General features: G+C 37.8%; 1 long non-coding RNA gene across 1 annotated transcript in view; it reads right to left on the reverse strand.

The window, feature by feature from the left end:
* LOC103101671 (uncharacterized) overlaps window positions 1-6,346 on the reverse strand; it is a 15,209-nt gene extending 8,863 nt beyond the window's left edge. Inside the window, exon 1 of the long non-coding RNA XR_468950.2 lies at window positions 6,259-6,346. This is a non-coding gene — a long non-coding RNA (uncharacterized LOC103101671). The remainder of the gene's footprint in view (window positions 1-6,258) is intronic.
* Window positions 6,347-8,083: the final 1,737 nt, after the last annotated feature.

Consider the following 8,083-nt stretch of genomic DNA (forward strand, 5'->3'; position numbering starts at 1 on the left):
AAACTCCTCTCACAGACCATTCATAGATCCCCCCCCCCCCCCCCATGCCTTGATGCCTCCTTCTTTTATTGCACTCCTCTTCCCCTCAGTTGGCAGCACCAGGTCACTGTCCTAGTTGTGGTTGTTGGATGAGGTGTGCATGTGTTTACTAGTGACTCTCAGAAGAATGTGAGTTTTCCTTTAAACCCTGGGAGCCCTCTGCAGCCCTGCTCACCCCCTACCCACCACTCCTTCCCCCACCCACCCACCAAACTGCTGTTTTGGGCCCCTTCAATGTTGCAATGATGTTTTTGACTTTAGAGGGAGGAAGCAAGAGGCCTTCAGTGGGAAAGCAGAAAGGTTTCCAGTTCTCACCAAATACAGATGCTCAGGAAATGGGGCACTTATGTGGCTTGAGTATAAGGAACTTCTCAACTAAAATACTGGGTCCAACGTAGGAGGCCCCACTTTGCTCCTCACCATCTTCTCAGAGAGCTGACCCTGACTGTCACCCAGAATAATTTGGCTGCTTATCTAAGGTAGGGCCAGGCTTCCTCGTGCCTGTGGGCGCATGAGGCAACCTGACTGTTCGATTGCCCAACAAATCGGTTACATAAGAGGATCTTAAGAAAGAATAAACTAATGAACAGTGAATAACTGCCTACCTCGGAGGCCCTGGTCCCAGACTCTGACAGGTCCCCCAGATGAGGGAGCTGGACCAATTGTAAACATATACGAGAAAGAGAATCTATAAAGGGGGTCTTAGGTTTCTTTGAATGGTATTATAGATTCTCCTTGATGTTTTTTCACACCACCCCAAAATCCAAGCCCTAATTATCCGAGTAAAAATAGAAAGCTCCTCATCATTTATTTATTTTTAGCCCTTGTTCAAACTAATTGGTAGCCCTGCAACACATACATAATACAGTGATCTTGGGGAAACTGACAACTACTTAATGATGGTTTTTTTTTTTTTTTTTATGAGGGCAGAAAATACCTGACCTGTTCGACAGATTTACTTACTGTAAGCAGTCACTTTTTTTTTTTAACTTATTTCTCTCATCTGTGTGCCACATGATTTCTGACACACTTGACCCTCATGGGCTATTACTGAATAATTATACAGCAGAAGCGCAATGACTCTAGGACAGCCAATTGTGACAGTTGCCACCGGCAGCAGCCCAGGTTCAGCTGTTACACTCTGCCATTAACAATGGGTTGGTCCAGTGTGAATCGGAGCCAGAGAAAGAGGAGAATTCTGGGAGATACAGGCAAGGATGCCCTTGTCTCCTTCACCTTCTTTCTGTCTTGGTTAGTATAGTAGTGCATTTGCTGTGGGTTGTTATTACCAAAAATGCACCAGGGTATGTCTCTCAAATATTTTTTGTATGAAAGAACTATTCTATAGTGCCATATAATGATAGCCACACTTCAGCTCTGACTTCCTGTCCCTCCTGAAGATATGACCCCTCCAATGTCCCTTACTGACTCATTTTGTTCTTGATACCACATTTATTAAAGTGAATCCAGGGAGCATCATTCATTGTCTTCTATCAAAGTTCTTTTTATCTTTGTCTCCCCTTCTCTATTTTCTATTATCTTGGTGAGAGTCATATTTATATTGTTGAAACCACAGTCTTGATGTTTCTAACAGCTCTACTTTCTGTGAAGGCTTCTTGGGGGATCGTATCTGCCTCCTGATTGATTTGATCCTCTCTGGTTTCATACATTATTTTCATATGGGATTATTCCCACCAGGTGCTTCTAATTTTGCTAATGAAAATTAATCATGACAATTGAGTAAGTTTACAAAGCACAACCCGTGTATTATTTCATTCAATCCTTACAACAACCTTAGGAGTTACATACTAAAGGTATTATTCTCTGTTTTACAGATGAGGAAACTGAGGCATATGAATGTTAACTAGATTGCCCAAGGTTGCACTGTCAAGTGTCAAGAAGTAAAATTCAAACCCAACTCTCTTGATTCCCAATTCATGTTGTGTTCACTTTGTCTTTCTAGGCATCAAGGGTTCTTCTCTCCTTTTTTTTCTCAGGATCAGTCACTAGATTTATTATCCTCTCCGTATCTGAAATCTGGTCATTTTAATACTACGCCTCAAAAAGAGAAAAGTAATTTTCCTTCCTCCATCTTATGTTGAACTGGTAGGTGTGACATACCAGGTGACTTAAGGGAAAACAAAGCCCTGGGAGAAAACAGAGAAAAGAACAATTCATCTGAGATACGGAGGAACTCTTGGTTTGACAAGTTGAGGGGAGACATGCTGACTTTTGTCCATATGAATGACAGAACAAAGATCCCTTCAGTAGAATATGAAGGACCTTATTGTAACGTGATATTCTGGGATTCCTTGTGACCTTAAAGGTCTCCATACTTCATGGGGTTTTAGGGCTAGAAGGGACTTTTTTTCCTTCTGCATTATTATATACCAATGATGCTTAATTTATTATTGGATTCCATTTCCAATATTACCAGGCACTCTGGTTTAGAGAATTCCAGCTGAGGAAACTCTGTACCAAAGAAAATTTGCATCATCTCCACAACTTATAATTTTAGAGACTAGCCTGACCATTGAGAAGTTAAGTCATTTGCTTAGTTAGGGTCCTACTAGCATGTATCAGAGACAGGAGTTGAAGTCAGCTCTTTATTCTTTATATCACAGTGCTGCTAATTACCTGGTCTCAATAGAACATGATTGATAAAAACCTAGTATTATTTTACTTTAATAAACAGAAAACCAGAGGCAGCTGAGTGGTTCAGTGGATTGAGAGCTAGATCTAAGAGATGGGAGGTCTTGAGTTCAAATCTTGCCTTCCTAGCTGTGTGACCTTGGGCAAGTCACCCACCATTGTCTAACCCTTCTGCCTTAGAACTAATACACAATATTGCTTCTGAAATGGAAGGTAAAAGTTTAAAAAAGAAACAGAGAACTTATAGTTCATATTTGGTTGGCTACTTTCAGCTGCTATTTGTGAACCTATCCATGGGTTTGTTTACATAGGCTAATCTGCAACTCTAATGCTTTTTTTTTTTTCCAACAGAGATACAGAGATCATCATAGCTACAGCATATGATTGGTCAGAAGCGTATGATGATAAGAATTTCCTCTGTTCTCCATATCAGTTTATGAGGGATGGCATATCTGAGTGTGTAGCCTTTTATCTACACCCCTTACGTCTTAGTAGACACCCTGGACAGTTCCCCCTGGATCATCAAGCATTTGAAATTCCCTTTCATTTGGATCTCTCATTTCTTGTGGTGGTGGGGAGGCAGGCTCCTGCAGTTTGGGGCTTGATTTCTTAGCAATTCATAGTTCATAGCCGATCACTAGGGCAGCTGGTCCTCAGTGATCTTTTAAGTTTCTGGAGATCAGAGAGCCCTTTTTATTAGTTTTCCAGGTATCTTTGTTCTCTCAGTCAAAAGTCCTTGTGTATCACACTGCTTCATGGGAGGATATCGAGGCAGGGGAGTGAGAGAAGACTTTGTGGTTGAATAGTTTACCCTGACTTTGGGCCAGGCTGTGTGTCACTGGACCAGAACTGCATGGAGGAGGGTTCATTTCTGCCTTTGAAATCAACACAGACATTTCACTGGGTGGAAAATTTTCTCCTACTCTTCACCCCCCTCCCCAGTTCCTCCCCTCCCTAGACAAAACTCAAAGGATCTGGTTGCCTAGAAGCCTTGATTAGACTTCAATCTGTAATTCTAATCTTCTCTTTAATAATAAGTAACCAGAAACTAACTTTACAGACTCAGGTGAACTACATGAAAAAATGGAAGTGTCACTAAAGAAGAAAATAGATGGGCAGAGAAGCCACACTATATTAAAGTTACACAGAAGAGATCTGGGTTGAGAAAAATGATTCTGAGGGTACTGACAAATTGATTTTCAAGATATCAGAGGGTGGGTAGATTTCCACCAAAAGCTTAGAAAATATGTCAGATCTAATCATTGCAAAAGGCAGGTGACCAAGAAAATATTAATAACTACTAATCTATATATGTCTGTTTTCCCATTGCTATAAAATTTTTATGAAAATGATCTATGTATGTATTGAGAGCATGCTTAATGAAGGTCTGAAAAAGGAGCTGGCAGCCTTCTGCAAATTATATTCTCCAGTATATAGAACGTGGGCAGTGCAGTAGATAGAGCGATGGGTTTAGAGTCAGGAAGACTCATCTACTTAAGTTTAAATCCAGTATTGGACACTTACTAGTTGTGTGGACTTGGGCAAGTCACCTAGCTATGTTTGCCTCAGTTTCTTCATCTATAAAATGAATTTAATAAGGCAATGACAAATTGTTTTAGTATCTTTGTCAAGAAAACTCCAAATGCGGTCACTAAGAGTTGGATAAGACTAAACAAAATGAAAAAAGTAGTGTGCACAGTTACATAGTAGTCTAAAAGATTTGAAATATAAAATACCCTACTCTGACTATTATAAGGGTTTGACAAAATAAGAGAGCAGTTTTTAATAATTTAAATTTTAATGAGAATATAGCAGTTGTAAATTAATATTATCTATTTAAGCCAGAGAAAAGAAAACTTCTAGCACCTTTTAACAATTTTACAATTTAGTTTAATTAAAATAGAGATAATAAAAGAATATAGTAAGTAAAATGAATATAGTAAAAGAGGGAAATATAGGAAAGAGGTAGAGAAAGAAATTTCCTAATGCCTATACTAGTTATCCTAAAACTGCCTATAACTACTGTTAATAACCACCACCCCACAAAGTTCTAACCCAATCCACCTAATCAAAACCAATCCAATCGCCAACCCACACCATCAGCAACCAACTCACACCCAGCAGTCAACTTTCTACAGCTGCTGGCCCTAACTGTCCACAACTGACAGGCCTAACTGTCAGCAACTGAGAGGCCAACCAACAGATGCTCGACCCCTTTTCTAACCTCCTCCTTCCTCACTTCCTATCTCTATGATTTCTCCTTCCTGTCTCTAAGGTTTCTACTTCCTGTCACTGTGGGCTGGTTAATCTATACACATTTCTATGGTAAAAGGACCTCCAGGTTCCCAGTTAAAATAGAAGAAAGTGACTAAGAATTCCCTTTTACAATTCTCCCTGTGATCCTTTGGGAGACTAGTCTCCTCAGTGGATCATTTAAACATAAGTAACTTATACTTCTAAAAATCTAGCTAAAGGTGCCTATAATATTACACTAACTAATATGAAACTAAAATAATAATAAGCAAAAGGGAAATAAAAGAGAAAGAAAATAAAACCAATGGTAGGTAGGTGCATTGACAAAAAGCCAATTAGGGGGCAATCTCCTCTGGCATAAGAAACTTACATTCATTAAATGCATTCATCACCCTTCAATTCAATCAATGCTCCCCACAGTTTACTTTAGATCTTCTAATGCAGTGTAGGTTTCTTTATGGTGTCTTTTTTTTTTTTAAACCCTTACCTTCTGTCTTGGAGTCAATACTGTGTATTGGTTCCAAGGCAGAAGAGTGGTAAGGGCTAGGCAATGGGGGTCAAGTGACTTGCCCCGGGTCACACAGCTGGGAAGTGTCTGAGGCCAGATTTGAACCTAGGACCTCCCATCTCTAGGCCTGACTCTCAATCCACTGAGCTACCCAGCTGCCCCCCATGGCATCTTCTTAAAACAGTTCATTTTTTCTTGATTCAGGGAGTTAACAAATCCTAAAATTACTTTCAAAAGATTTAAAAACTTTGATTTTACAAAATACAATCCCCAATTACAAATAATGACAAATTACAATTACAAATAATACAGTCCTAAATCTTGGAATTTATAAAAATTATACTCTATGGAAAATAAGAACCTAGACATATCAATTTAAATCTAACAGATACTATATAAAAAGTATACAATCCAACAGATAATACATTAAAAAGTATACAACCAATCCCACTTGAGATGGGTGTTGACCAACACTTATAACACTGTGGTTTTTAAAATAGGGGTTTGACAAAATAAGAGAGCAGCTTTTAATAATTTAAGTTTTAATGAGAATATAGTAGAGTTGTAAATTTAATATTATCCCTTTAAGCCAGAGAAAAGAAAACTTCTAGCAGCTTTTAACAATTAACAATTTAGTTTACTACCTAAAAATACCTATAGCTCTCTATAACTGCTGTTAGAGAAGGTCCAGCTGATCACTCTTCAGCTCAGCTCACAAGGCAGAATCTATATCTATATCTATACCTATATCTATATCTATATCTCAACCACCAACTAATCATCAATCCATACCACCAGGAACCAACCTTCAAGGACCATTTCATGCCCAGCTGCCAACTTCCCACAATGTCAGCCCTAAGTGTCCACAACTGACAGGCCAACCAACCAAGGCTCAGCCCCTTTTATAAACATCTCCTATCTCACTTCCTGTCTCTATGGTTTCTACTTCCTGTCACTGTGAGCTGGTTAATCTTTACACATTGCTATAGTAAAAGGACCTCTAGGTCCCCAGTTAAATTAGAAGAAAGAGATTAGGAATTCCCTTTTACACTATTCAGAAAGTATTTGATGTGGTAGACCAAACCCATTTCACTCCAGCAAGGTATCTTCCACACATATGTCAAAGTCACAATAGAGTCTTTGAAGGATGTATCATTTTGTTCAAAAATGCCTTAATTATTCATACTAAGTGAGGCATAACATTGGGAGACATGCTCAATGAAGGTGTTCTTCTCTGTTATGGAGATGTTCCAATATAGACTCCAAGGTGGAAGAGCAGTTTATATAAGTCATATATAAATAAATGAACATATATTTAGATTTAGGGATCTTGGAAGCCAAAACCAACATCCTCATTTTACAGATGAGGTGATTGAAGGAGAAAGAGTTTAATGGATTCACCTAGAAATATGCAATTAGTAAGTGTCTGAGGCTAGCTTCGAACTCAACTTTCTGATTCCAACTTCAGGGCTCTACCCTTGTGCTATTAAACTTCCTCAATATAGTGAGTGCCTCCAAAGGCTCCTCTTTGCAGATGACAATTTACTGATTCCATCAGCCCTAGAACAACAAGGAACCTTCTAAATACTTAAAAGAATTTGACTTAACTTTCCACAGAGGAGAAACTAAGATGATGAAGAATGCTATTCATAAGAACTAGTTATGGTCCATTTGTACTCTCTACCTAGCATGTATAGACTGATTAAAGCAATTAATCTCATTCATCAGTCTATACATGCTAGGCAGAGACAATAAATAGATTGTAAGTGGGAAGAAGGAGGAAATGGACTTCTTCCCAAGAAATTTCAAAGTTCTTTTAATGACTACTATCTTCCCTCTGAAACAATGGTTCATTTTTTCTTAATACTAAACTTTTTCCCTGATGTCATAAGATCATAGCTCATAGGATCATAGATTTGGGGCTGGAAACATCCTTCGCATCTAGTTGGTGGTTCTTAACCTGACATCTATGAAGTTGTTTTTAAAAAATTATTTTTATAATAATATTTCAATATAACTGATTCCTTTTATAAGCTGATGTGTTTTCTTTTATGCATCTAAAAACAATATTCTAAGGTGTCTGTAGACTTCATCCAACTGCCAGTGGGACCTATGAAACAAAGAGATCTTTTTTTTTTATCTAATTTTAGATTTTGATCTAATTTTACAGATAAAGAAACTGAAACCCAGAGAGATCAAATAATTTGTCTCAGGTCACACAGGCAGTAATACAGGTAGAGTTTGAACCCAAGTTTTCTGACTCTAAATTCAGGGTTCTTTCCATAATATCATAGCTACCAGTTGAGGAAATATTTTTAAAATATTAAAAAAATTTAATAAATAAATTTAATTAAAATATTAAAATGAGGAAATCTGTTTTAAAAATTGAAGTTGAGGATTATCAATTACCCAAAGGTTAATGGAGAGGCATATAGTGAACATGGACAGTAATCAAATACATCACATAAAAGACGTTACATGGGGGGAAATGTACATATAAAGATGAAGAAAGATAATGATAAAAAAAGAGGGACTGTTTATGTTGTGGGAAGAGTAAGTAATATATGGTATTTCATTGGTGTTTCTTTTTTATATCAAATTTTATTTTTTTCAGTTAGTAAAATCTCCCTT

Source organism: Monodelphis domestica, chromosome 6, assembly GCF_027887165.1.
Source record: "Monodelphis domestica isolate mMonDom1 chromosome 6, mMonDom1.pri, whole genome shotgun sequence".
NCBI lineage: Eukaryota > Metazoa > Chordata > Mammalia > Didelphimorphia > Didelphidae > Monodelphis > Monodelphis domestica.